Below are 26,047 nucleotides of genomic sequence, written 5' to 3' on the forward strand. Positions count from 1 at the left end.
GCACTCGCTCCGATACCGGGAATCGAACCCGGGCCTTCTGGGTGAAAGTCAGGTATCCTAGCGACTAGACCATATTGTACTTGCTCAACCTAGTCTTAATTCTATTCTTAAAAAACGGTACAAAAGCACTCGCTCCGATACCGGGAATCGAACCCGGGCCTTCTGGGTGAAAGCCAGATATCCTAGCCTCTAGACCATATCGGACTTGCTTAACCAAGTCTTAATTCTATTCATAAACCTATATCCTTAAGTCTATTTTTGAAATGCTTTACAAAACACTCGCTGCGATACCGGGAATCGAAGCCGGGCCTTCTGGGTACAAAGCAGTTATCCTAGCCACTAGACCATATCGGACTTCCTCAACCAAGTCTTAATTCTATTCATAAACCTATATCCTAAAGTCTATTCTTGAAAACCGGTACAAAAGCACTCGCTCCGATACCGGGAATCGTACTCTCGCCTTCTGGGTGAGAGCCAGATATCCTAGCCACTAGACTATATCGGACTGGTTGAAACAACCCTAAATATTATTCCTATAAATGTGTCTTTAAGTTTATTCTTCAAAAGCGGTACAAAAGCACTCACTCCGATACCGGGAATCGAACTCGCCCTTCTGGGTGAGAGCCAGATATCCTAGCCACTAGACCATATCGGACTTGCTTAATAAAGTCTTAATTCTATAAATAAACCAATATCCTTAAGTCTATTCTTGAAAAGCGGTACAAAAGCACTCGCTCCGATACCGGGAATCGAACCCGGGCCTTCTGGGTGAGAGCCAGATATCCTAGCCACTTGACCATATCGGACTTGCTTAGTCAAGTCTTAATTCTATTCATAAACCAATATCCTTAAGTCTATTCTTGAAAAGCGGTACAAAAGCACTCGCTCCGATACCGGGAATCGAACCCGGGCCTTCTGGGTGAGAGCCAGATATCCTAGCCACTAGACCATATCGGACTTGCTTAATAAAGTCTTAATTCTATTCGTAAACCAATATCCTTAAGTCTATTCTTGAAAAGCGGTACAAAAGCACTCGCTCCGATACCGGGAATCGAACCCAGGCCTTCTGCGTGAAAGCCAGATATCCTAGCCACTAGACCATATCGGACTTCCTCAATTAAGTCTTAATTCTATTCATAAACCTATATCCTTAAGTCTATTCTTGAAAAGCGGTACAAAAGCACTCGCTCCGATACCGGGAATCGAACCCGGGCCTTCTGGGTGAGAGCCAGATATCCTAGCCACCAGACCATATCGGACTTGGTCAAACATGTCTTAATTCTATTCATAAACCTATATCCTTAAGTCTATTCTTGAAAAGCGGTACAAAACCACGTGCTCCGATACCGGGAATCGAACCCGGGCCTTCTGGGTGAAAGTCACGTATCTTAGCGACTAGACCATATTGTACTTGCTCAACCTAGTCTTAATTCTATTCTTAAAAAACGGTACAAAAGCACTCGCTCCGATACCGGGAATCGAACCCGGGCCTTCTGGGTGAAAGCCAGATATCCTAGCCACTAGACCATATCGGACTTGCTTAACCAAGTCTTAATTCTATTCATAAACCTATATCCTTAAGTCTATTTTTGAAATGCTTTACAAAACACTCGCTGCGATACCGGGAATCGAAGCCGGGCCTTCTGGGTACAAAGCAGTTATCCTAACCACTAGACCATATCGGACTACCTCAACCAAGTCTTAATTCTATTCATAAACCTATATCCTTAAGTCTATTCTTGAAAACCGGAACAAAAGCACTCGCTCCGATACCGGGAATCGAACCCGAGCCTTCTGGATGAGAGCCAGATATCCTAGCCACTAGACCATATCTGACTGGTCGTAACAACCCAAAATATTATTCCTATAAATGTGTCTTTAAGTTTATTCATCAAAAGCGGTACAAAAGCACTCGCTCCGATATCGGGAATCGAACCCGCCCTTCTGGGTGAGAGCCAGATATCCTAGCCACTAGACCATATCGGACTTGCTTAATCAAGTCTTAATTCTATTCACAAACCAATATCCTTAAGTCTATTCTTGAAAAGCGGCACAAAAGCACTCGCTCCGATACCGGGAATCGAACCCGGGCCTTCTAGGTGAGCCAGATATCCTAGCCACTAGACCATATCGGACTTCCTCAATTAAGTCTAAATTCTATTCATAAACCTATATCCTTAAGTCTATTCTTGAAAAGCGGTACAAAAGCACTCGCTCCGATACCGGGAATCGAACCCGGGCCTTCTGGGTGAGAGCCAGATATCCTAGCCACTTGACCATATCGGACTTGCTTAGTCAAGTCTTAATTCTATTCATAAACCAATATCCTTAAGTCTATTCTTGAAAAGCGGTACAAAAGCACTCGCTCCGATACCGGGAATCGAACCCGGGCCTTCTGGGTGAGAGCCAGATATCCTAGCCACTAAACCATATCTGACTGGCCGGAACAACCCAAAATATTATTCCTATAAATGTGTCTTTAAGTTTATTCATCAAAAGCGGTACAAAAGCACTCACTCCGATATCGGGAATCGAACCCGCCCTTCTGCGTGACAGCCAGATATCCAAGCCACTAGCCCATATCGGACATGGTTAAACAAGTCTTAATTCTATTCATAAACCCATATCCTTAAGTCTATTCTTGAAAAGCGGTACAAAAGCACGTGCTCCGATACCGGGAATCGAACCCGGGCCTTCTGCGTGAAAGTCAGGTATCCTAGCGACTAGACCATATTGTACTTGCTCAACCTAGTCTTAATTCTATTCTTGAAAAGCGGTACAAAAGCACTCGCTCCGATACCGGGAATCGAACCTGGCCTTCTGGGTGAGAGCCAGATATCCTAGCCACTAGACCATATCGGACTTGCTTAAACAAGTCTTAATTCTATTCATAAACCTATATCCTTAAGTCTATTTTTGAAATGCTTTCCAAAACACTCGCTGCGATACCGGGAATCGAAGCCGGGCCTTCTGGGTACAAAGCAGTTATCCTAGCCACTAGACCATATCGGACTTCCTCAACCAAGTCTTAATTCTATTCATAAACCTATATCCTTAAGTCTATTCTTGAAAACCGGAACAAAAGCACTCGCTCCGATACCGGGAATCGAACCCGAGCCTTCTGGATGAGAGCCAGATATCCTAGCCACTAGACCATATCTGACTTGCTTAATCAAGTCTTAATTCTATTCATAAACCAATATCCTTAAGTCTATTCTTGAAAAGCGGTACAAAAGCACTCGCTCCGATATCGGGAATCGCACCAGGCCTTCTGGGTGAGAGCCAGATATCCTAGCCACTAGACCATATCGGACTTGCTTAAACAAGTCTTAATTCCATTCATAAACCTATATCCTTAAGTCTATTCTTGAAAAGTGGTACAAAAACACGTGCTCCGATACCGGGAATCGAACCCGGGCCTACTGGGTGAAAGTCAGGTATCTTAGCGAGTAGACCATATCGTACTTGCTCAACCAAGTCTTAATTCTATTCTTGAAAAGCGATACAAAAGCACTCGCTCCGATACCGGGAATCGAACCCGGGCCTTCTGAGTGAGAGCCAGATATCCTAGCCACTAGACCATATCGGACTTGCTGAAGCAAGTCTTAATTCTATTCATAAACCTATATCCTTAAGTCTATTCTTGAAAACCGGTACAAAAGCACTCGCTCCGATACCGGGAATCGTACTCTCGCCTTCTGGGTGAGAGCCAGATATCCTAGCCACTAGACCATATCGGACTTGCTTAATAAAGTCTTAATTCTATAAATAAACCAATATCCTTAAGTCTATTCTTGAAAAGCGGTACAAAAGCACTCGCTCCGATACCGGGAATCGAACCCAGGCCTTCTGGGTGAAAGCCAGATATCCTAGCCACTAGACCATATCGGACTTCCTCACTCAAGTCTTAATTCTATTCATAAACCTATATCCTTAAGTATATTCTTGAAAAGCGGTACAAAAGCACTCGCTCCGGTACCGGGAATCGAACCCGGGCCTTCTGGGTGAGAGCCAGATATCCTAGCCACTTGACCATATCGGACTTGCTTAGTCAAGTCTTAATTCTATTCATAAACCAATATCCTTAAGTCTATTCTTGAAAAGCGGTACAAAAGCACTCGCTCCGATACCGGGAATCGAACCCGGGCCTTCTGGGTGAGAGCCAGATATCCTAGCCACTTGACCATATCGGACTTGCTTAGTCAAGTCTTAATTCTATTCATAAACCAATATCCTTAAGTCTATTCTTGAAAAGCGGTACAAAAGCACTCGCTCCGATACCGTGAATCGAACCCGAGCCTTCTGGGTGAGAGCCAGATATCCTAGCCACTAGACCATATCTGACTGGCCGGAACAACCCAAAATATTATTCCTATAAATGTGTCTTTAAGTTTATTCATCAAAAGCGGTACAAAAGCACTCACTCCGACATCGGGAATCGAACCCGCCCTTCTGCGTGACAGCCAGATATCCAAGCCACTAGCCCATATCGGACTTGCTTAATCAAGTCTTAATTCTATTCATAAACCTATATCCTTAAGTCTATTCTTGAAAAGCGGTACAAAAGCACTCGCTCCGATACCGGGAATCGAACCCGAGCTTTCTGGATGAGAGCCAGATATCCTAGCCACTAGACCATATCTGACTGGTCGTAACAACCCAAAATATTATTCCTATAAATGTGTCTTTAAGTTTATTCATCAAAAGCGGTACAAAAGCACTCACTCCGACATCGGGAATCGAACCCGCCCTTCTGCGTGACAGCCAGATATCCAAGCCACTAGACCATATCGGACTTCCTCAACCAAGTCTTAATTCTATTCATAAACCTATATCCTTAAGTCTATTCTTGAAAACCGGAACAAAAGCACTCGCTCCGATACCGGGAATCGAACCCGAGCTTTCTGGATGAGAGCCAGATATCCTAGCCACTAGACCATATCGAACTTGCTTAATAAAGTCTTAATTCTATTCATAAACCAATATCCTTAAGTCTATTCTTGAAAAGCGGTACAAAAGCACTCGCTCCCATACCGGGAATCGAACCCGGGCCTTCTGGGTGAGAGCCAGATTTCCTAGCCACTAGACCATATCGGACTTGCTCAATCAAGTCTTAATTCTATTCATAAATCAATTACCTTAAGTCTATTCTTGAAAAGCGGTACAAAAGCACTCGCTCCGATACCGGGAATCGAACCCGTGCCTTCTGGGTGAGAGCCAGATACCCTAGCCACTAGACCATATCGGACTCGGTCAAACAAGGCTTAATTCTATTCATAAACCTATATCCTTAAGTCTATTCTTGACAAGCGGTACAAAACCACGTGCTCCGATACCGGGAATCGAACTCGGGCCTTCTGGGTGAAAGTCACGTATCCTAGCGACTAGACCATATTGTACTTGCTCAACCTAGTCTTAATTCTATTCTTAAAAAACGGTACAAAAGCACTCGCTCCGATACCGGGAATCGAACCCGGGCCTTCTGGGTGAGAGCCAGATATCCTAGCCACTAGACCATATCGGACTTGCTTAACCAAGTCTTAATTCTATTCATAAACCTATATCCTTAAGTCTATTTTTGAAATGCTTTACAAAACACTCGCTGCGATACCGGGAATCGAAGCCGGGCCTTCTGGGTACAAAGCAGTTATCCTAGCCACTAGACCATATCGGACTTCCTCAACCAAGTCTTAATTCTATTCATTAACCTATATCCTTAAGTCTATTCTTGAAAACCGGAACAAAAGCACTCGCTCCGATACCGGGAATCGAACCCGAGCCTTCTGGATGAGAGCCAGATATCCTAGCCACTAGACCATATCTGACTGGTCGTAACAACCCAAAATATTATTCCTATAAATGTGTCTTTAAGTTTATTCATCAAAAGCGGTACAAAAGCACTCACTCCGATACCGGGAATCGAACCCGCCCTTCTGGGTGAGAGCCAGATATCCTAGCAACTAGACCATATCGGACTTGCTTAATAAAGTCTTAATTCTATTCATAAACCAATATCCTTAAGTCTATTCTTGAAAAGCGGTACAAAAGCACTCGCTCCGATACCGGGAATCGAACCCGGGCCTTCTGGGTGAGAGCCAGATATCCTAGCCACTAGACCATATCGGACTTGCTTAATCAAGTCTTAATTCTATTCATAAATCAATTACCTTAAGTCTATTCTTGAAAAGCGGTACAAAAGCACTCGCTCCGATACCGGGAATCGAACCCGGGCCTTCTGGGTGAGAGCCAGATATCCTAGCCACTAGACCATATCGGACTTGCTTAGTCAAGTCTTAATTCTATTCATAAACCAATATCCTTAAGTCTATTCTTGAAAAGCGGTACAAAAGCACTCGCTCCAATACCGGGAATCGAACCCGGGCCTTCTGGGTGAGAGCCAGATATCCTAGCCACTAGACCATACCGGACTTGCTTAATAAATCTTAATTCTATTCATAAACCAATATCCTTAAGTCTATTCTTGAAAAGCGGTACAAAAGCACTCGCTCCGATACCGGGAATCGTACTCTCGCCTTCTGGGTGAGAGCCAGATATCCTAGCCACTAGACTATATCGGACTGGTTGAAACAACCCTAAATATTATTCCTATAAATGTGTCTTTAAGTTTATTCTTCAAAAGCGGTACAAAAGCACTCACTCCGATACCGGGAATCGAACCCGTCCTTCTGGGTGAGAGCCAGATATCCTAGCCACTAGACCATATCGAACTTGCTTAATAAAGTCTTAATTCTATTCATAAACCAATATCCTTAAGTCTATTCTTGAAAAGCGGTACAAAAGCACTCGCTCCGATACCGGGAATCGAACCCGGGCCTTCTGGGTGAGAGCCAGATTTCCTAGCCACTAGACCATATCGGACTTGCTCAATCAAGTCTTAATTCTATTCATAAATCAATTACCTTAAGTCTATTCTTGAAAAGCGGTACAAAAGCACTCGCTCCGATACCGGGAATCGAACCCGGGCCTTCTGGGTGAGAGCCAGATACCCTAGCCACTAGACCATATCGGACTCGGTCAAACAAGGCTTAATTCTATTCATAAACCTATATCCTTAAGTCTATTCTTGACATGCGGTACAAAACCACGTCCTCCGATACCGGGAATCGAACCCGGGCCTTCTGGGTGAAAGTCACGTATCCTAGCGACTAGACCATATTGTACTTGCTCAACCTAGTCTTAATTCTATTCTTAAAAAACGGTACAAAAGCACTCGCTCCGATACCGGGAATCGAACCCGGGCCTTCTGGGTGAGAGCCAGATATCCTAGCCACTAGACCATATCGGACTTCCTCAACCAAGTCTTAATTCTATTCATAAACCTATATCCTTAAGTCTATTCTTGAAAACCGGAACAAAAGCACTCGCTCCGATACCGGGAATCGAACCCGAGCCTTCTGGATGAGAGCCAGATATCCTAGCCACTAGACCATATCTGACTGGTCGTAACAACCCAAAATATTATTCCTATAAATGTGTCTTTAAGTTTATTCATCAAAAGCGGTACAAAAGCACTCACTCCGATACCGGGAATCGAACCCGCCCATCTGGGTGAGAGCCAGATATCCTAGCAACTAGACCATATCGGACTTGCTTAATCAAGTCTTAATTCTATTCATAAATCAATTACCTTAAGTCTATTCTTGAAAAGCGGTACAAAAGCACTCGCTCCGATACCGGGAATCGAACCCGGGCCTTCTGGGTGAGAGCCAGATATCCTAGCCACTAGACCATATCGGACTTGCTTAATCAAGTCTTAATTCTATTCATAAATCAATTACCTTAAGTCTATTCTTGAAAAGCGGTACAAAAGCACTCGCTCCGATACCGGGAATCGAACCCGGGCCTTCTGGGTGAGAGCCAGATATCCTAGCCACTAGACCATATCGGACTTGCTTAGTCAAGTCTTAATTCTATTCATAAACCAATATCCTTAAGTCTATTCTTGAAGAGCGGTACAAAAGCACTCGCTCCAATACCGGGAATCGAACCCGGGCCTTCTGGGTGAGAGCCAGATATCCTAGCCACTAGACCATACCGGACTTGCTTAATAAATCTTAATTCTATTCATAAACCAATATCCTTAAGTCTATTCTTGAAAAGCGGTACAAAAGCACTCGCTCCGATACCGGGAATCGAACCTGGGCCTTCTGGGTGAAAGCCAGATATCCTAGCCACTAGACCATATCGGACTTCCTCGACCAAGTTTTAATTCTATTCATAAACCTATATCCTTAAGTCTATTCTTGAAAAGCGGTACAAAAGCACTCGCTCCGATACCGGCAATCGAACCCGAGCCTTCTGGATGAGAGCCAGATATCCTAGCCACCAGACCATATCTAACTGGTCCGAACAACCCAAAATATTATTCCTATAAATGTGTCTTTAAGTTTATTCATCAAAAGCGGTACAAAAGCAATCAGTCCGATACCGGGAATCGTACTCTCGCCTTCTGGGTGAGAGCCAGATATCCTAGCCACTAGACTATATCGGACTGGTTGAAACAACCCTAAATATTATTCCTATAAATGTGTCTTTAAGTTTATTCTTCAAAAGCGGTACAAAAGCACTCACTCCGATACCGGGAATCGAACCCGCCCTTCTGCGTGCCAGCCAGATATCCTAGCCACTAGACCATATCGGACTTGCTTAATCAATTCTTAATTCTATTCATAAACCTATATCCTTAAGTCTATTCTTGAAAAGCGGTACAAAACCACGTGCTCCGATACCGGGAATCGAACCCGGACCTTCTGGGTGAAAGTCAGGTATCCTAGCGACTAGACCATATTGAACTTGCTCAACCTAGTCTTAATTCTATTCTTGAAAAGCGGTACAAAAGCACTCGCTCCAATCCCGGGAATCGAACCCGGGCCTTCTGGGTGAGAGCCAGATATCCTAGCCACTAGACCATAGCGGACTTCCTCAACCAAGTCTTAATTCTATTCATAAACCTATATCCTTAAGTCTATTCTTGAAAAGCGGTACAAAAGCACTCGCTCCGATACCGGGAATCGAACCCGAGCCTTCTGGATGAGAGCCAGATATCCTAGCCACTAGACCATATCTAACTGGTCCAAACAACCCAAAATATTATTCCTATAAATGTGTCTTTAAGTTTATTCATCAAAAGCGGTACAAAAGCACTCACTCCGATACCGGGAATCGAACCCGCCCTTCTGCGTGACAGCCAGATATCCTAGCCACTAGACCATATCGGACTTGCTTAATCAATTCTTAATTCTATTCATAAACCTATATCCTTAAGTCTATTCTTGAAAAGCGGTACAAAACCACGTGCTCCGATACCGGGAATCGAACCCGGGCCTTCTGGGTGAAAGTCAGGTATCCTAGTGACTAGACCATATTGAACTTGCTCAACCTAGTCTTAATTCTATTCTTGAAAAGCGGTACAAAACCACCCGCTCCGATACCAGGAATCGAACCCGGGCCTTCTGGGTGAAAGCCAGATATCCTAGCCACTAGACCATATCGGACTTGCTTAACCAAGTCTTAAATCTATTCATAAACTTATATCCTTAAGTCTATTTTTGAAATGCTTTACAAAACACTCGCTGCGATACCGGGAATCGAAGCCGGGCCTTCTGGGTACAAAGCAGTTATCCTAGCCACTAGACCATATCGGACTTCCTCAACCAAGTCTTAATTCTATTCATAAACCTATATCATTAAGTCTATTTTTTAAAAGCGGTACAAAAGCACTCGCTCCGATACCGGGAATCGAACCCGGGCCTTCTGGGTGAAAGTCAGGTATCCTAGCGACTAGACCATATCGTACTTACACAACCTAGTCTTAATTCTATTCTTGAAAAGCGGTACAAAAGCACTCGCTCCGATACCAGGAATCGAACCCGGGCCTTCTGGGTGAAAGCTGATATCCTAGCCACTAGACCATATCGGACTTGCTTAACCAAGTCTTAATTCTATTCATAAACCAATATCCTTAAGTCTATTCTTGAAAAGCGGTACAAAAGCACTCGCTCCGATACCGGGAATCGAACCAGGCCTTCTGGGTGAGAGCCAGATATCCTAGCCACTAGACCATATCGGACTTGCTTAAACAAGTCTTAATTCTATTCATAAAGCTATATCCTTAAGTCTATTCTTGAAAAGTGGTACAAAACCACGTGCTCCGATACCGGGAATCGAACCCGGGCCTTCTGGGTGAAAGTCAGGTATGTTAGCGAGTAGACCATATCGTACTTGCTCAACCAAGTCTTAATTCTATTCTAGAAAAGCGGTGCAAAAGCACTCGCTCCGATACCGGGAATCGAACCAGGCCTTCTGGGTGAGAGCCAGATATCCTAGCCACTAGACCATATCGGACTTGCTTAAACAAGTCTTAATTCTATTCATAAACCTATATCCTTAAGTCTATTCTTGAAAAGTGGTACAAAACCACGTGCTCCGATACCGGGAATCGAACCCGGGCCTTCTGGGTGAAAGTCAGGTATCTTAGCGAGTAGACCATATCGTACTTGCTCAACCAAGTCTTAATTCTATTCTAGAAAAGCGGTGCAAAAGCACTCGCTCCGATACCGGGAATCGAACCCGGGCCTTCTGGGCGAGAGCCAGATATCCTAGCCACTAGACCATATCGGACTTGCTTAACCAAGTCTTAATTCTATTCGTAAACCTATATCCTTAAGTCTATTTTTGAAATGCTTTACAAAACACTCGCTGTGATACCGGGAATCGAGGCCGGGCCTTCTGGGTACAAAGCAGTTATCCTAGCCACTAGACCATATCGGACTGCCTCAACCAAGTCTTAATTCTATTCATAAACCTATATCCTTAAGTCTATTCTTGAAAACCGGTACAAAAGCACTCGCTCCGATACCGGGAATCGTACTCTCGCCTTCTGGGTGAGAGCCAGATATCCTAGCCACTAGACCATATCTAACTGGTCCGAACAACCCAAAATATTATTCCTATAAATGTGTCTTTAAGTTTATTCATCAAAAGCGGTACAATAGCACTCACTCCGATACCAGGAATCGAACCCGCCATTCTGCGTGACAGCCAGATATCCTAGCCACTAGACCATATCGGACTTGCTTAATCATTTCTTAATTCTATTCATAAACCTATATCCTTAAGTCTAATCTTGAAAAGCGGTACAAAACCACGTGCTCCGATACCGGGAATCGAACCCGGGCCTTCTGGGTGAAAGTCAGGTATCCTAGCGACTAGACCATATTGAACTTGCTCAACCTAGTCTTAATTCTATTCTTGAAAAGCGGTACAAAACCACCCGCTCCGATACCAGGAATCGAACCCGGGCCTTCTGGGTGAAAGCCAGATATCCTAGCCACTAGACCATATCGGACTTGCTTAACCAAGTCTTAATTCTATTCATAAACCTATATCCTTAAGTCTGTTTTTGAAATGCTTTACAAAACACTCGCTGCGATACCGGGAATCGAAGCCGGGCCTTCTGGGTACAAAGCAGTTATCCTAGCCACTAGACCATATCGGACTTCCTCAACCAAGTCCTAATTCTATTCATAAACCTATATCCTTAAGTCTATTTTTTAAAAGCGGTACAAAAGCACTCGCTCCGATACCGGGAATCGAACCCGGGCCTTCTGGGTGAAAGTCAGGTATCCTAGCGACTAGACCATATCGTACTTACACAACCTAGTCTTAATTCTATTCTTGAAAAGCGGTACAAAAGCACTCGCTGCGATACCGGGAATCGAAGCCGGGCCTTCTGGGTACAAAGCAGTTATCCTAGCCGCTAGACAATATCGGACTTCCTCAATCAAGTCTTAATTCTATTCATAAACCTATATCCTTAAGTCTATTCTTGAAAACCGGTACAAAAGCACTCGCTCCGATACCGGGAATCGTACTCTCGCCTTCTGGGTGAGAGCCAGATATACTAGCCAATAGACTATATCGGACTGGTTGAAACAACCCTAAATATTATTCCTATAAATGTGTCTTTAAGTTTATTCTTCAAAAGCGGTACAAAAGCACTCACTCCGATACCGGGAATCCAACCCGCCCTTCTGGGTGAGAGCCAGATATCCTAGCCACTAGACCATATCGGACTTGCTTAGTCAAGTCTTAATTCTATTCATAAACCAATATCCTTAAGTCTATTCTTGAAAAGCGGTACAAAAGCACTCGCTCCGATACCGGGAATCGAACCCGGGCCTTCTGGGTGAAAGCCAGATATCCTAGCCTCTATACCATATCGGACTTGCTAAACCAAGTCTTAATTCTATTCATAAACCTATATCCTTAAGTTTATTTTTGAAATGCTTTACAAAACACTCGCTCCGATACCGGGAATCGAAGCCGGGCCTTCTGGGTAAAAAGGAGTTATCCTAGCCACTAGACCATATCGGAGTTCCTCAACCAAGCCTTAATTCTATTCATAAACCTATATCCTTAAGTCTATTCTTGAAAACCGATACAAAAGCACTCGCTCCGATACCGGGAATCGTACTCTCGCCTTCTGTGTGAGAGCCAGATATACTAGCCAATAGACTATATCGGACTGGTTGAAACAACCCTAAATATTATTCCTATAAATGTGTCTTTAAGTTTATTCTTCAAAAGCGGTACAAAAGCACTCACTCCGATACCGGGAATCCAACCCGCCCTTCTGGGTGAGAGCCAGATATCCTAGCCACTAGACCATATCGGACTTGCTTAATCAAGTCTTAATTCTATTCATAAACCAATATCCTTAAGTCTATTCTTGAAAAGCGGTACAAAAGCACCCGCTCCGATACCGGGAATCGAACCCGGGCCTTCTGGGTGAAAGCCAGATATCCTAGCCACTATACCATATCGGACTTGCTAAACCAAGTCTTAATTCTATTCATAAACCTATATCCTTAAGTTTATTTTTGAAATGCTTTACAAAACACTCGCTCCGATACCGGGAATCGAAGCCGGGCCTTCTGGGTAAAAAGGAGTTATCCTAGCCACTAGACCATATCGGAGTTCCTCAACCAAGCCTTAATTCTATTCATAAACCTATATCCTTAAGTCTATTCTTGAAAACCGGTACAAAAGCACTCGCTCCGATACCGGGAATCGTACTCTCGCCTTCTGGGTGAGAGCCAGATATACTAGCCAATAGACTATATCGGACTGGTTGAAACAACCCTAAATATTATTCCTATAAATGTGTCTTTAAGTTTATTCTTCAAAAGCGGTACAAAAGCACTCACTCCGATACCGGGAATCCAACCCGCCCTTCTGGGTGAGAGCCAGATATCCTAGCCACTAGACTATATCGGACTGGTTGAAACAACCCTAAATATTATTCCTATAAATGTGTCTTTAAGTTTATTCTTCAAAAGCGGTACAAAAGGAATCACTCCGATACCGGGAATCGAACCCGCCCTTCTGCGTGCCAGCAAGATATCCTAGCCACTAGACCATACCGGACTTGCTTAATAAAGTCTTAATTCTATTCATAAACCAATATCCTTAAGTCTATTCTTGAAAAGCGGTACAAAACCATGTGCTCCGATACCGGGAATCGAACCCGGGCCTTCTGGGTGAAAGTCAGGTATCCTAGCGACTAGACCATATTGAACTTGCTCAACCTAGTCTTAATTCTATTCTTGAAAAGCGGTACAAAACCACCCGCTCCGATACCAGGAATCGAACCCGGGCCTTCTGGGTGAAAGCCAGATATCCTAGCCACTAGACCATATCGGACTTGCTTAACCAAGTCTTAATTCTATTCATAAACCTATATCCTTAAGTCTATTTTTGAAATGCTTTACAAAACACTCGCTGCGATACCGGGAATCGTACTCTCGCCTTCTGGGTGAGAGCCAGATATCCTAGCCACTAGACTATATCGGACTGGTTGAAACAACCCTAAATATTATTCCTATAAATGTGTCTTTAAGTTTATTCTTCAAAAGCGGTACAAAAGCACTCACTCCGATACCGGGAATCGAACCCGCCCTTCTGGGTGAGAGCCAGATATCCTAGCCACTAGACCATATCGGACTTGCTTAGTCAAGTCTTAATTCTATTCATAAACCAATATCCTTAAGTCTATTCTTGAAAAAGCGGTACAAAAGCACTCGCTCCGATACCGGGAATCGAACCCGGGCCTTCTGGGTGAAAGCCAGATATCCTAGCCACTATACCATATCGGACTTGCTAAACCAAGTCTTAATTCTATTCATAAACCTATATCCTTAAGTTTATTTTTGAAATGCTTTACAAAACACTCGCTCCGATACCGGGAATCGAAGCCGGGCCTTCTGGGTAAAAAGGAGTTATCCTAGCCACTAGACCATATCGGAGTTCCTCAACCAAGCCTTAATTCTATTCATAAACCTATATCCTTAAGTCTATTCTTGAAAACCGATACAAAAGCACTCGCTCCGATACCGGGAATCGTACTCTCGCCTTCTGGGTGAGAGCCAGATATACTAGCCAATAGACTATATCGGACTGGTTGAAACAACCCTAAATATTATTCCTATAAATGTGTCTTTAAGTTTATTCTTCAAAAGCGGTACAAAAGCACTCACTCCGATACCGGGAATCCAACCCGCCCTTCTGGGTGAGAGCCAGATATCCTAGCCACTAGACCATATCGGACTTGCTTAATCAAGTCTTAATTCTATTCATAAACCAATATCCTTAAGTCTATTCTTGAAAAAAGGTACAAAACCACCCGCTCCGATACCGGGAATCGAACCCGGGCCTTCTGGGTGAAAGTCAGATATCCTAGCCACTATACCATATCGGACTTGCACAACCTAGTCTTAATTCTATTCTTGAAAAGCGGTACAAAAGCACTCGCTCCGATACCGGGAATCGAACCCGGGCCTTCTGGGTGAAAGCCAGATATCCTAGCCACTATACCATGTCGGACTTGCTAAACCAAGTCTTAATTCTATTCATAAACCTATATCCTTAAGTCTATTTTTGAAATGCTTTACAAAACACTCGCTGCGATACCGGGAATCGTACTCTCGCCTTCTGGGTGAGAGCCAGATATCCTAGCCACTAGACTATATCGGACTGGTTGAAACAACCCTAAATATTATTCCTATAAATGTGTCTTTAAGTTTATTCTTCAAAAGCGGTACAAAAGCACTCACTCCGATACCGGGAATCGAACCCGCCCTTCTGGGTGAGAGCCAGATATCCAAGCCACTAGACCATATCGGACTTGCTTAGTCAAGTCTTAATTCTATTCATAAACCAATATCCTTAAGTCTATTCTTGAAAAAGCGGTACAAAAGCACTCGCTCCGATACCGGGAATCGAACCCGGGCCTTCTGGGTGAAAGCCAGATATCCTAGCCACTATACCATATCGGACTTGCTAAACCAAGTCTTAATTCTATTCATAAACCTATATCCTTAAGTTTATTTTTGAAATGCTTTACAAAACACTCGCTCCGATACCGGGAATCGAAGCCGGGCCTTCTGGGTAAAAAGGAGTTATCCTAGCCACTAGACCATATCGGAGTTCCTCAACCAAGCCTTAATTCTATTCATAAACCTATATCCTTAAGTCTATTCTTGAAAACCGGTACAAAAGCACTCGCTCCGATACCGGGAATCGTACTCTCGCCTTCTGGGTGAGAGCCAGATATACTAGCCAATAGACTATATCGGACTGGTTGAAACAACCCTAAATATTATTCCTATAAATGTGTCTTTAAGTTTATTCTTCAAAAGCGGTACAAAAGCACTCACTCCGATACCGGGAATCCAACCCGCCCTTCTGGGTGAGAGCCAGATATCCTAGCCACTAGACCATATCGGACTTGCTTAACAGAGTCTTAATTCTATTCATAAACCTATTCTGAGAGAGCGATTGCTCTCTTAGATAAGACTTCATACTGCTCTTAATGTATAAGGAGGGTTTTTTGTTTGGATGTAGTTTTTTTTGTATTGTATTAATTGTTTTGAAAAAAATCCACTGAACTAAACTTCGGACCCTTAATATGTGGTTAAAATTTCAAAGAGATCCCTCCATTAGTGTTTTTTATAGAAAATAATGTTGCTAAGGGTGGTTTTCATTTCTATAAAAAAATTAAGACATTTTGGCAAAAAAAGGGAAATTTTCCCATAGGAATAACATGGGAAATGTTTGCTGTGATGGCCAAATTGACTCGAGCATTTTTTGAAGACTATTTATTCGATAGGTCTGAAAATGGTTTTAAATGAAAGGTTGAACATTAAACTGGTGCCTTTCGAAGTTTTATTGAAAACAATTAATATTAAGTATTACTTTTTGTACTTTTAAGCACATGCTTAAACTTACGACCTTTTATTCTGTTGGACTTACGTGTTTTAGTCCTGGCTAAAATCATTGAGAAACGAACTGTTGGACTTACGCTGTTTTACCTCTAATAGAAAGACTGAGCGAAGATTTTTGTTTACACAACGAGTGTGGCTGTGTCGAGCTTAAGGCGAATTTTTAACTTTTCACATAAAAGAAGGGGTTAATTCGTCCTCATTTTATTTTAATTTCGTAAGTTAAACCTTATTATAATTTAATACAAAAGAATTTAAATTTAGGATTTAGCCGATAATTTTTAAATTCACTGATTTCACTAAGCCTTGGTCAAAATTTAAATACAGCTGATTGTATGTAGAGAGTCGACTAGAGACCAATTGGCCGTGTTGCGTTCGTTTTAAGGTGTTTCACCTGGTGCCATCGGCCAACGATAGCCGCTAATTAGGTAATTTGTTTTAAATAAATCAATTTTTGTTGTTTAAACTACGCACAAGGGTTCGTTCCCTGCTTTCTCGACTGGTGCCACCAGCGGCCAGCCAAGTGCCAACGGTTACCGCTACGAAGATACGTTTTTTACTGGTAAAATAAATGATGGATTCAATCACACTATCACTAAATCCTGTCACCAAATCAACCAATATTTTTAATTCAGGTCCTTCCAATCATTTGTATTAGGTAACAATTGTATTATTAATTATTTTGCGCCAATTCTAACGTTGCCTAAGAAAACAGTAAACAATGGCCAGATTGCCAACGATAAACGCTACAAAGATTATATCTGGTGCAACCGGCAAACGATAACCCCTGCTTAGATCATTTTGAATGTTTCATTAGTGGTAAAATAATTGATAGATTAAATCACACGATCACTAAACCCTGTCAACAAACCAACCAATGTTTTTTATTCCGGCTCTTCCAATAATTTTTATTAGGTAACATTTAAATTTTTATTATTTATTAGTGCCATCGACCAACAATAACCGCTAATTAGAATAATTTTTTTTAAATTAGACAAATTTTTGTTGTTTAAGATTAATGCAAACTCTACACATAGGTTTGTTACCTGGTTTCTAAACTGGTGCCAAGGGTAAAAACAAACCATAAGTAACATATAACACTAGAAAAGTGTCCATCCATTTCCTACTCTGACTTTGGTATTGCAAATTAGTTTAATGTTTAATCTCCTCGAAAAAGGGGTGCGGAAGCTGTGTATTATTCTCGAAAAGTTAGACAAGCCTCAAGGACTCCGTCATGCTAAATTTTATTTCATTTCTTCAGTATTTATAATTCAATTACCATTTTCAATTAGTTAAAAATGACAATTACCCAACTAACTATTTAACACTGCTGTGAAAAAAAGCCATATTTTGTATTGTTGCTCTTCCAATCATTTTGATTAGGTAATAATTAAATTTTTTATTAATAATTTAGTGCTTATTTTAAGGATACATAGGAAAAAATGAAACCATGGCCAGTTTATGTATATAATGTTCATTTTAGTGCATATTCTAACATTACCTAAAAAAACCATAAACAATGGTTAGTTTTTTCCAAGATTATCAATTCCCATATTGGTCCTGAAAATATAAGTAAAACAATCTTACTAATAAAATTATTAATATATTGAATCATAGGGTCGCTAAACCCGGTCAGGCAGTCACCCACAAACCAATATTTAATGTCCAAGCTGTTCCAGTCATTGTAATTAGGTAAAAAAAACTAAAAATAAATTTTTTTATCAATTATATGGGTGTCTGTAACTCAGTTTAGAAGATGTTAAGTTCTTAACACTGTTGAATTATTGATTTACAAAATTACATTTCACTAGATTCATCATAAACACGAAATTATAAATTAAATGGATCACTGTGTAGCTTTCTACGTCATCAAATGGATCTACTGGGCAACCGTGAATTTCGTACCAATATCAGTGCATTTGCTATGGATGTTTAATACATCTGCCTAACCAATATTCCAGGAAATAGTAACACTACTCCCTAAAACACCTTCCAAAATAGGCCTAACTCGTTGTAGTGATAAATCAAGGCCTGACAACCCCGCTCTTGGACTACAGGACCATCTAGTGGCGTATGTTTAAACTAAACAATGGCAGATATTGCTTTAAAATTAGGAAACTATAAGTTTAAAACCTTTTACAAAAAACACGATAATTTAGGACATTTTAATTATACTGAGCTTAGCAGGCCAGTTAGCTATTCCCTTTCGACTATGGGAGCATCTAGTAGCGTTTGTTTAAACTAAACCACAACATGTATTTGCTTTAAAATTCGACGAATTTTCATTAAGTTATGAAGAAATTGATTAACGCAAGTTGATAAAAAAATTATTTTATTTAAATTATTAGTATTTGTTTACAGCAATCAATGATGCATTCATATTAGTATAAATTGTTCATTTGTGTTAATAGGAAATAAAGCAAAGAGCGGGCCAATGGATCCCCTACAAGTTGACTTTCCTCCTTGGCGAAGGCTAGTGGGCGGGGTTTATAAGTGCAGTTATAAATCCCGACCACAAATGCCTCCTGCCTTCGACCGTAGTGGCAGGTCGCCCGTCTTCATTTCCAATCCATCTTACCTCATGTGCAAATGATTTAATGGGTTAGCGAAATGACTGGGAAACGTTTTTCTTAAGTACAAGGGATAACATTTATATTAAAACGGTTTAATAATAACGGAACATTAATTTATTAAAATAGATCAAAAAGAATGGAATAAGGTTGGAGAACTTAGTTTCCATTTTTCGAAGGATAACAAGATGTCTAGGAAACCATTTCCTATGTCCAAGGGGTAATGAAATGACTAGTAAACCTTTTCTTCAGTTAAAGGGGTAAAATTTACTAAAATGGATTAATTAGAACGGAACATTATAATTTATTAAAATGGATCAAAATAATGGAATAATGATAGAAAGTTATTTTATTCAAGAAATTACAAAATGGCTGGGAAACCGTGTCTTTAGTTCAAGGGATAAAGAAATGGCTGGGAAACGTTTCCTTAAGTTCAAGGGATAAAATTTATTAAAATGAATTAATTAGAACGGACCTTTCCTTTATTAAATAGATCAATAATGATGAAAAAAAATTATTTGGTTCAAGAGATAACCATTTTAAAGTCAAGGAATAACGTAATTGCTGGTCAATAGTTTCTTAAGTTTAAGGTATTATGAAATGGCTGGGAAACCATTTCTCGGGTTCAAATGATAAACAAATGACTGGGAAACCATTTCTTATGTTAAAAGAAATAAAAATTTTCTAAAATGGATTAATAGGAATCAGAAGAATGGAATATTAGTTCATTCAAATGAATTAAAAAGAATGCAATAATTATGGATGAAATTTATTTGGTTAAATGGATAAATATTATGACAAAAATTTTTTTGGAAAATTAATATGGTGATGATGCTACACTGTAAAAAAGTGAGGTTCATCTTTGAATGCTTAGGCGTGCGTAGCCCCGGCACTGTGGTGGTACGCTTTAACGTTCAAATTTGAATAATTTCTTTGCGTTCAAATTTGAATAATTTCTTTGCGTTCAAATTTGAATAATTTCTTTGCGTTCAAATTTGAATAATTTCTTTACGTTCAAATTTGAACTGAACACTATTGTTCAAAATTAGACGCTCACGCATTCAAATTTGAACTGTGCGTAAGAGGTTAAATTTAAGCACAAAACCGCTCAAATTTAATTGGAAATTAAACGTTTAATATTGAATATTTATGCATTCATTACTGAGCGACATCGGAGAGTTTGATCAAGCGTTCATCTTCAATCACTTACATTCAAAATTGAGCAGATCACCATTTAATAATACATGGTGGACAAGCGTTTGATGAAGCATTGAAATTTGAGAAATATGATTTCAAATTTCATCGCTGAATGCGTTATGGTAAGGCATACTATATTAAATATACGCACTGACAAGTAAGAAATCTAATGTGTTTAAAGCTTGTACATCTTCTGAGGGCTGGTAAATTTGAAACACATCAATCGTTGTGTTAAATAATAATTCAGTTATATGAAGAAAGTCTGCACTTAAGGAAAGTGTTTATTATCAAGTTCTTTCCGATTAAAACGTTGTTGCAATAAATTACATTATCAAACTATTTGAAGGTCTATGTAAACATAAGGGAAAGGTGAAATACGCAATAATCCGTAACATTTCCTTTGATATTATTGTATAATTATGTTTATACAGACAAATATATATATATAGTTCACAGTAAATAAACAAGTTATAGTAAATTGTTGAGAAGTTATTGCATTTTTAATGAAAGCTTTATTTGTAGTACAAATTTAGAGCAGTGGAATCAAGTAATTTTAGGGCAGAATTAATTTTGTTTTGCACACCTTTTGCGATTGAACAATTTCGTTCACATTTGAATACCCATTAACCGCTTTTTTCTTAGAGTGTTTTTTTAAAGCCAAAAACCATTCCATTTAAACGCCCATAACGCTCTCGTGTGAACGCCCATATCGCTCTCGTGTGAACGCCCATATCGCTCTCGTTTGAACGCCCATATCGCTCTCGTTTGAACGCCCATATCGCTCTCGTTTGAACGCCCATATCGCTCTCGTTTGAACGCCCATATCGCTCTCGTTTGAACGCCCATATCGCATTTGTTTGAACTCCCATATTGCACTCGTTTGAATGCCCATATCGCACTCGTTTGAATGCCCATATCGCATTCGTTTGAACAACCACAATGCACTCGTTTGAAAGCCAAAAAGTCCTTATTTGAACGTTTAAAACGCTCTTGTTTTAATTTTAATACTAATACTAATACTAATACTATTTCAATCCTATTAGAACGCCAAAACGACTAAATCTGAACACTTCATTAGCGCAAGGCGGTTATTCAAAATTGAATGGGATAAGGATTCATTTTTGAATGGTAATATATAAGCTGTCAAAAAATGAATGCTAGAGTTAAGTTTTGATCGATATGACGGTAGTTTGTTCAAAAATGAATGCTCATGGTTGGTTTTGAATGCCTAAAACACTCCTTGTTCAAAATTGAATGTCTCTGGTTAAATGTGAACGCGTCAATAGAGGATTGTTCAAAATTAAACGGCCACTATCATTTTTGAATGCCAAAAGTACGCTTATTTTTTACAGTGTACAAAAAATATAAGAAAAATATATTAATTATCTTCAATGAAAATTTTTAACTGAAACTCAAGAAAAGAATTGAAACTGTAAAAATATTTAAAAATCCACCTTATTCCCATTCGATGGAAGTTAGGCTTAGCTCAGGATTCATGGGGGTGAGTAACGGGAAGAAATTTGTCTGTCGTCTGCTACAGTACATATTTTTGGCTGTTGTAGCAGACGACAGACGAATTTCTTCCCGTTACTCACCCCCATGAATCCTGAGCTAATCCTAACTTCCGGCAAAAGGGAATAAGGTGGATTATGGCTTTCGAGAAATTAATAAAAACCCAAAATTAACTTCTTTTCCTGTGCCCCAATTTAATAAAAGTGTTAACTTTTTTAAATGTGGCTTAATACTTACAAAATATTTACAATGGGGTTTCCATGTTTGTACCCTCTTGTGGTGGGGGGGGGGGGGGTTGGGTTGGTGGTGGTTTGGTTTGTGGTAGTGGAGTTGGTGGTGGTGGTAGTTGAATTGGTGGTGGTGGTGGTAGTCGGGTTGGTGGTGGTGGTAGTTGAATTGGTGGTGGTGGTGATAGTTGGGTTAGTGCTGGTGGAGTTGGTGCCCATTTCGTCTACTATGTAACCGTATGTAAGTCAACTATATATGCTTGAGCCTTTTACACCTTTGGCTGGTTTGCGTGCGATGTGCTTTTTTTTATAATTCATTTTGGTCTCACATGCATAGATTCTGTGTCCTACAATTTCAGTCTAATATCCCCTTTTCTCTAGATACTTTTATACCATAGAATACCTTTCTACCTCATTTCCAATATTACAACAAAATTACGCTATGAAAGCCATGGCGATAAAAGGCTCTAACTAAGATTGCTTGCATTAGGGCCACCTAGTGATAGCAGGGAACATCACTGTCTTTTTTAAATTCAATAGGGAGCTTTCAGATGGGATAGTAGTAGGTACGTCACACCCACCCAAGTCTTCTGGGAGCCATATTGGGTGGTCTCGGCTTCATTCCTGCTTTAAACCCACCAATATGGCAGGGTAAATTATGTCCCGAGACTCAGCTCCAACTGAAAGCTCTCTATAACATTTTATTAAATTTAAAACTCTTTTCCCTAAATGAGAACTTTAACGAAGTGCATAGAAGTTTTTAGGTAGCCCCAGGAAAAGCAATCGAAAATACTTAGTACCTCGGTTTTGCGGGCAGTCCCGCATTTTGTGCCCCGCCTCCTTACACCTGTAACAGGTTCGCACCCATTGCCACCGTCCGCGACCGCCGCCTCGTCCGCGACCGCCGCCTCTCCCACGACCGCCGCCTCGTCCGCCACCGCGTCCTCGATTTTTGCCGCCGCCGCCGTAAAAGTACGCATTGACGACCTTAATGTTTTTGCCTTCCATTACTAAGCCCAAACCGACAAACAAGAAATTTCATTGAATAGTTTACAATCAATTACTTTCTATCTAGTTTAAGGTTTGACATTAAATTTAAACATTATAACTTTTAATTTTATGACTTAGCTTCAAAATCCGTTAATTATTAATATTAACTATTAAAAATAGTGTTCAAAACATACTTACGAGGTTCAAGTTAGTCTGGCTGGACTAAAAATGATAAGCTCTAGGATTTCCCGCCAAAAACTTCCCCGCGCGAGCAGCAGTAACATGGAGCAATTAAAACATTGGAGTTAAAACCATGATTTCACAGCAACGTTCTAGGTATAATTGCTCCATGCTACTGTTCTAGACTCGGGAGTCGGGAGGGCACTAAATTGAAATCGCTTGGCTGCTATTTGGGCGGGAATTGTTTTAATTTCCTCATCGTTCTGTTCTCTTACAATTCTGAAGACTTGTAAATGAATAACAATTGCCACGAATCTTAATTATTAAGGTTTTATATGATCTATAAACAATTTTTTTTATGTTCCTACTGTTACATTAACTTTTGTTTTCGTTTCAGATTGTCAAATTGTCTTTTTCACTCTTAGCCTTAAAAGGCTTCACTATCCCTTGAAATTAATTTATTTTCATTCATTTTTATTGTATTTTTTTTTACGATTTGCAATTCTGTCAGAGGTATTTATTTTCATTCATTTTAATTGTATTTTTTTTACGATTTGCAATTCTGTCAGACGTTTTTTTTGACACTGGGTTCTTTCTGTGCGCCCAATAGGTTCTCTGTGTTCCTATTATTTAGCCAATTCTTTGTGTTTGGCAATTGGGTTCTCTGTGTTCTCATTAATTGGGTTCTCTGTGTTCTCATTAATTGGGTTCTCTGTGTTCTTATTAATTGGATATCTTTGTGTATCCAAATTGCAAGTTCCAGTGTGGAATTAAGGTATCTTTGTGACCTATTGAAATCTGTGTCAAATATAGTACTACTTGTACTGTTTGAAAATTTACAAAAATTGAAAAGAATTTGCTATTTTGCGTCCATTAAGAAATTTTGAAATGGTATCTCAGGAGAGACTTAGGAAAAAAAATGGCGTGAATTAAACCAAAGAAAAGAGCTGAAGCTAAGTTAAAGTTACTTGTTCAAAGGAAAGCTTCGCAAAAAAAGCAAGCTAAACGAGATATTAACAAGAAGTACTATTTGAAAAACAAAGATAATTTTCTTAGAAAAAGTAAATCAACGCTATGTACACAAAAAGGTGGTAAAAGGGCTATGGCACCAGGTGGCGCCACTAATGGTGGTTTTTGCTCCAAAAAAACAAAACCCAAACCTAAAACAACTAAACAAGATAAATTTGGTTTTGCGAAAAAGCTCCTCAATGCGGGGATTTTCAAAACGGAAAACAAAAGAATTATAGCCGAAAGCTATAAAAGGTTTCTAGTCAAACGTCTCACTGAAAGATTGGCGGCGTCAAAGTCTTTTGACACCGAGACCAAAAATAGACGCACGAAGCCCATCTCTCACAAGCTAAAATGCCAAGTGCTAGCTGGTAGAATATTGCATTTGAAAAGGCAATTATATTCGGCTTACCACGCCCAACTAACGGGGATTGTTAGTGAATTTAAGGATTTTGTCGAGAAAATCAAACATATTGGGTCCATTGATCCTGACAATTTGGCAGAAGTTGTGGGTGGGAAAAGGCTTCACAGTAGCATGAAAGAGGCCTATTTCCATGAAACTTCCTATTATCTGATTGGAAATAATGGTAAAAAATTGAAAAATGACGATGACTCACATTACGGCAAAATTTTTCAATTGGATTCTAATGGTCGTGTACGAAAAGTTCTGAGAGACCGTGTTACGAGTTCAACAAAAGAATTGTTTGTTGACGAAATGGGAAATTTCGTTGACATAAAAAACAATAACGAGACTAGTAACGTAGAACGAGTTTTACAAGTTAATGAGTCGGGAATTGTTACGAATCTTTTCAAAATTGTTGAAACTGAAGAGAAGAATCCGAAAGCAAATTTAGTGATCAATGAAGGGGGGTTTATTGAAACCCTAAACAAATCTGTATATTGGGAATGCAGTGATATTTGTAATGTTCGAACTCGAGCCATTGCTAAAGTACTAGCTTTCATAAAAACAGTTGCCAATGCTAATGAAAAATCTTTGACTAAAATTTTTGAGTCTGATTTGGACCTTTGCGAATTAAGAAAAGAATTTTGCAAAAATCAAAAGTGTTTATACCACCAGATGGGGACGAAGTAGTGGTGAGAATAGTTCCGTTCCTAGGGCACACCTCTTACTGCGCTGATAGCGAAGAGTGCCAAAGTCATTTGCGTTCTTTCGCTGAATTGGCTCCACATTATTCGGGAATAAGAAGTATTCTGAATAAGATCTATCAAGTCAAAGCGTTGCTCAACGCGTTAACTAAAGTTTCAACTGAAATTGAAAGTGGTGATTACGATTCTCTGACGACTGTCATGGCGGAGTCAAGAAAAATCCTAGCCACACGTGGGAAAAATTTAAATAACGAACAAAATAATGCTCCCACAGGAAGCATTAACGCTCCTCGGCCCACTCTCGATGAAAGTGAAATCTTGAGTCTTTACGAGAATCAATTCGCTCGGGCAATGCTAAACACCAACGAGTATCACGACACGCCTTGCGACTGTTGTTTTAGATTACTGAAAAAAACTGATTTAAGAGCTGTAGAAAAACTAGTAAACAGTGCTGTTTTCAATAACGAGGCCTATCTGATTTTAAGAGCTGGCTGGATAATGAATAATTCGGACGCTAGAGAAGCTGACATGCTTCTATGTCGTTACTGCGCTACGGATTAGGGAAAGGGTAAAGTTCCCATTAGATGTTTTCTGAACAACTTGGCGGTTGACAATCCTCCGCCAGATGTCACCAATTTAAACATGTTTGAGAAAGTTTTAATTCAGCTTGTGAAGCCCTTCCACACTGTGGTGCGGTTACGCACTAAAACCAATTCCAACGTGAAGTTTGGTACTGTTAAAGCTTTAAAGGGAAGAGTAATTTATCTTCCAATACCAGTGGAAAAAAATTTGAACATGATTCCCAAGACGTTGCCTAAAAATCACGAACTACATATCTTGGTGAATGGTGTTCCCACTGCAGACAAAAAGGTTTGGCAGCAGGTTGTTTGCCTGGAAAAAGTGTTGAAAGCGTTCAGTGTGCTTAAAAAAATTAATCCTTTTTACAAACACATTG

At 40.3% G+C, this 26,047-nt stretch overlaps 1 long non-coding RNA gene and 35 other non-coding genes across 36 annotated transcripts; 1 reads left to right on the forward strand and 35 right to left on the reverse strand.

Moving 5' to 3' along the window:
• Positions 1–132: 132 nt before the first annotated feature.
• Positions 133–204, reverse strand: TRNAE-UUC (transfer RNA glutamic acid (anticodon UUC)). Its single transcript has one exon. It is a non-coding gene; the product is annotated as a tRNA-Glu (tRNA).
• A 530-nt stretch (positions 205–734) lies between these two features.
• Positions 735–806, reverse strand: TRNAE-CUC (transfer RNA glutamic acid (anticodon CUC)). The gene has a single exon. It is a non-coding gene; the product is annotated as a tRNA-Glu (tRNA).
• Positions 807–885: 79 nt separating this feature from the next.
• TRNAE-CUC (transfer RNA glutamic acid (anticodon CUC)) lies at positions 886–957 on the reverse strand. Its single transcript has one exon. It is a non-coding gene; the product is annotated as a tRNA-Glu (tRNA).
• A 230-nt stretch (positions 958–1,187) lies between these two features.
• On the reverse strand, positions 1,188–1,259 carry TRNAE-CUC (transfer RNA glutamic acid (anticodon CUC)). Its single transcript has one exon. It is a non-coding gene; the product is annotated as a tRNA-Glu (tRNA).
• A 204-nt stretch (positions 1,260–1,463) lies between these two features.
• On the reverse strand, positions 1,464–1,535 carry TRNAE-UUC (transfer RNA glutamic acid (anticodon UUC)). Its single transcript has one exon. It is a non-coding gene; the product is annotated as a tRNA-Glu (tRNA).
• A 229-nt stretch (positions 1,536–1,764) lies between these two features.
• On the reverse strand, positions 1,765–1,836 carry TRNAE-CUC (transfer RNA glutamic acid (anticodon CUC)). The gene has a single exon. It is a non-coding gene; the product is annotated as a tRNA-Glu (tRNA).
• A 378-nt stretch (positions 1,837–2,214) lies between these two features.
• On the reverse strand, positions 2,215–2,286 carry TRNAE-CUC (transfer RNA glutamic acid (anticodon CUC)). The gene has a single exon. It is a non-coding gene; the product is annotated as a tRNA-Glu (tRNA).
• A 79-nt stretch (positions 2,287–2,365) lies between these two features.
• Positions 2,366–2,437, reverse strand: TRNAE-CUC (transfer RNA glutamic acid (anticodon CUC)). Its single transcript has one exon. It is a non-coding gene; the product is annotated as a tRNA-Glu (tRNA).
• Positions 2,438–3,091: 654 nt separating this feature from the next.
• TRNAE-CUC (transfer RNA glutamic acid (anticodon CUC)) lies at positions 3,092–3,163 on the reverse strand. The gene has a single exon. It is a non-coding gene; the product is annotated as a tRNA-Glu (tRNA).
• Positions 3,164–3,517: 354 nt separating this feature from the next.
• Positions 3,518–3,589, reverse strand: TRNAE-CUC (transfer RNA glutamic acid (anticodon CUC)). The gene has a single exon. It is a non-coding gene; the product is annotated as a tRNA-Glu (tRNA).
• Positions 3,590–3,819: 230 nt separating this feature from the next.
• TRNAE-UUC (transfer RNA glutamic acid (anticodon UUC)) lies at positions 3,820–3,891 on the reverse strand. The gene has a single exon. It is a non-coding gene; the product is annotated as a tRNA-Glu (tRNA).
• Positions 3,892–3,970: 79 nt separating this feature from the next.
• Positions 3,971–4,042, reverse strand: TRNAE-CUC (transfer RNA glutamic acid (anticodon CUC)). Its single transcript has one exon. It is a non-coding gene; the product is annotated as a tRNA-Glu (tRNA).
• A 79-nt stretch (positions 4,043–4,121) lies between these two features.
• On the reverse strand, positions 4,122–4,193 carry TRNAE-CUC (transfer RNA glutamic acid (anticodon CUC)). The gene has a single exon. It is a non-coding gene; the product is annotated as a tRNA-Glu (tRNA).
• Positions 4,194–5,025: 832 nt separating this feature from the next.
• TRNAE-CUC (transfer RNA glutamic acid (anticodon CUC)) lies at positions 5,026–5,097 on the reverse strand. Its single transcript has one exon. It is a non-coding gene; the product is annotated as a tRNA-Glu (tRNA).
• Positions 5,098–5,176: 79 nt separating this feature from the next.
• On the reverse strand, positions 5,177–5,248 carry TRNAE-CUC (transfer RNA glutamic acid (anticodon CUC)). Its single transcript has one exon. It is a non-coding gene; the product is annotated as a tRNA-Glu (tRNA).
• Positions 5,249–5,452: 204 nt separating this feature from the next.
• Positions 5,453–5,524, reverse strand: TRNAE-CUC (transfer RNA glutamic acid (anticodon CUC)). The gene has a single exon. It is a non-coding gene; the product is annotated as a tRNA-Glu (tRNA).
• A 229-nt stretch (positions 5,525–5,753) lies between these two features.
• TRNAE-CUC (transfer RNA glutamic acid (anticodon CUC)) lies at positions 5,754–5,825 on the reverse strand. Its single transcript has one exon. It is a non-coding gene; the product is annotated as a tRNA-Glu (tRNA).
• A 229-nt stretch (positions 5,826–6,054) lies between these two features.
• TRNAE-CUC (transfer RNA glutamic acid (anticodon CUC)) lies at positions 6,055–6,126 on the reverse strand. Its single transcript has one exon. It is a non-coding gene; the product is annotated as a tRNA-Glu (tRNA).
• Positions 6,127–6,205: 79 nt separating this feature from the next.
• On the reverse strand, positions 6,206–6,277 carry TRNAE-CUC (transfer RNA glutamic acid (anticodon CUC)). The gene has a single exon. It is a non-coding gene; the product is annotated as a tRNA-Glu (tRNA).
• Positions 6,278–6,356: 79 nt separating this feature from the next.
• TRNAE-CUC (transfer RNA glutamic acid (anticodon CUC)) lies at positions 6,357–6,428 on the reverse strand. Its single transcript has one exon. It is a non-coding gene; the product is annotated as a tRNA-Glu (tRNA).
• Positions 6,429–6,807: 379 nt separating this feature from the next.
• TRNAE-CUC (transfer RNA glutamic acid (anticodon CUC)) lies at positions 6,808–6,879 on the reverse strand. Its single transcript has one exon. It is a non-coding gene; the product is annotated as a tRNA-Glu (tRNA).
• Positions 6,880–6,958: 79 nt separating this feature from the next.
• TRNAE-CUC (transfer RNA glutamic acid (anticodon CUC)) lies at positions 6,959–7,030 on the reverse strand. The gene has a single exon. It is a non-coding gene; the product is annotated as a tRNA-Glu (tRNA).
• Positions 7,031–7,234: 204 nt separating this feature from the next.
• Positions 7,235–7,306, reverse strand: TRNAE-CUC (transfer RNA glutamic acid (anticodon CUC)). The gene has a single exon. It is a non-coding gene; the product is annotated as a tRNA-Glu (tRNA).
• Positions 7,307–7,385: 79 nt separating this feature from the next.
• On the reverse strand, positions 7,386–7,457 carry TRNAE-CUC (transfer RNA glutamic acid (anticodon CUC)). Its single transcript has one exon. It is a non-coding gene; the product is annotated as a tRNA-Glu (tRNA).
• A 229-nt stretch (positions 7,458–7,686) lies between these two features.
• Positions 7,687–7,758, reverse strand: TRNAE-CUC (transfer RNA glutamic acid (anticodon CUC)). Its single transcript has one exon. It is a non-coding gene; the product is annotated as a tRNA-Glu (tRNA).
• Positions 7,759–7,837: 79 nt separating this feature from the next.
• Positions 7,838–7,909, reverse strand: TRNAE-CUC (transfer RNA glutamic acid (anticodon CUC)). The gene has a single exon. It is a non-coding gene; the product is annotated as a tRNA-Glu (tRNA).
• Positions 7,910–7,988: 79 nt separating this feature from the next.
• On the reverse strand, positions 7,989–8,060 carry TRNAE-CUC (transfer RNA glutamic acid (anticodon CUC)). Its single transcript has one exon. It is a non-coding gene; the product is annotated as a tRNA-Glu (tRNA).
• Positions 8,061–8,138: 78 nt separating this feature from the next.
• On the reverse strand, positions 8,139–8,210 carry TRNAE-UUC (transfer RNA glutamic acid (anticodon UUC)). Its single transcript has one exon. It is a non-coding gene; the product is annotated as a tRNA-Glu (tRNA).
• A 1,233-nt stretch (positions 8,211–9,443) lies between these two features.
• TRNAE-UUC (transfer RNA glutamic acid (anticodon UUC)) lies at positions 9,444–9,515 on the reverse strand. The gene has a single exon. It is a non-coding gene; the product is annotated as a tRNA-Glu (tRNA).
• A 1,054-nt stretch (positions 9,516–10,569) lies between these two features.
• TRNAE-CUC (transfer RNA glutamic acid (anticodon CUC)) lies at positions 10,570–10,641 on the reverse strand. The gene has a single exon. It is a non-coding gene; the product is annotated as a tRNA-Glu (tRNA).
• A 655-nt stretch (positions 10,642–11,296) lies between these two features.
• On the reverse strand, positions 11,297–11,368 carry TRNAE-UUC (transfer RNA glutamic acid (anticodon UUC)). Its single transcript has one exon. It is a non-coding gene; the product is annotated as a tRNA-Glu (tRNA).
• Positions 11,369–12,776: 1,408 nt separating this feature from the next.
• TRNAE-UUC (transfer RNA glutamic acid (anticodon UUC)) lies at positions 12,777–12,848 on the reverse strand. The gene has a single exon. It is a non-coding gene; the product is annotated as a tRNA-Glu (tRNA).
• An 805-nt stretch (positions 12,849–13,653) lies between these two features.
• TRNAE-UUC (transfer RNA glutamic acid (anticodon UUC)) lies at positions 13,654–13,725 on the reverse strand. Its single transcript has one exon. It is a non-coding gene; the product is annotated as a tRNA-Glu (tRNA).
• Positions 13,726–14,105: 380 nt separating this feature from the next.
• TRNAE-UUC (transfer RNA glutamic acid (anticodon UUC)) lies at positions 14,106–14,177 on the reverse strand. Its single transcript has one exon. It is a non-coding gene; the product is annotated as a tRNA-Glu (tRNA).
• A 1,107-nt stretch (positions 14,178–15,284) lies between these two features.
• On the reverse strand, positions 15,285–15,356 carry TRNAE-UUC (transfer RNA glutamic acid (anticodon UUC)). The gene has a single exon. It is a non-coding gene; the product is annotated as a tRNA-Glu (tRNA).
• Positions 15,357–16,386: 1,030 nt separating this feature from the next.
• On the forward strand, positions 16,387–18,107 carry LOC149624206 (uncharacterized). The gene is made up of 5 exons (XR_016374649.1): positions 16,387–16,518; positions 16,629–16,863; positions 16,937–17,216; positions 17,296–17,823; positions 17,919–18,107. It is a non-coding gene; the product is annotated as an uncharacterized LOC149624206 (long non-coding RNA).
• Positions 18,108–26,047: the final 7,940 nt, after the last annotated feature.

Source organism: Phalangium opilio, unplaced genomic scaffold, assembly GCF_054372755.1.
Source record: "Phalangium opilio isolate 3A_F unplaced genomic scaffold, DU_Popi_V2 ptg000106l_1, whole genome shotgun sequence".
In the NCBI taxonomy this organism is placed as follows: domain Eukaryota; kingdom Metazoa; phylum Arthropoda; class Arachnida; order Opiliones; family Phalangiidae; genus Phalangium; species Phalangium opilio.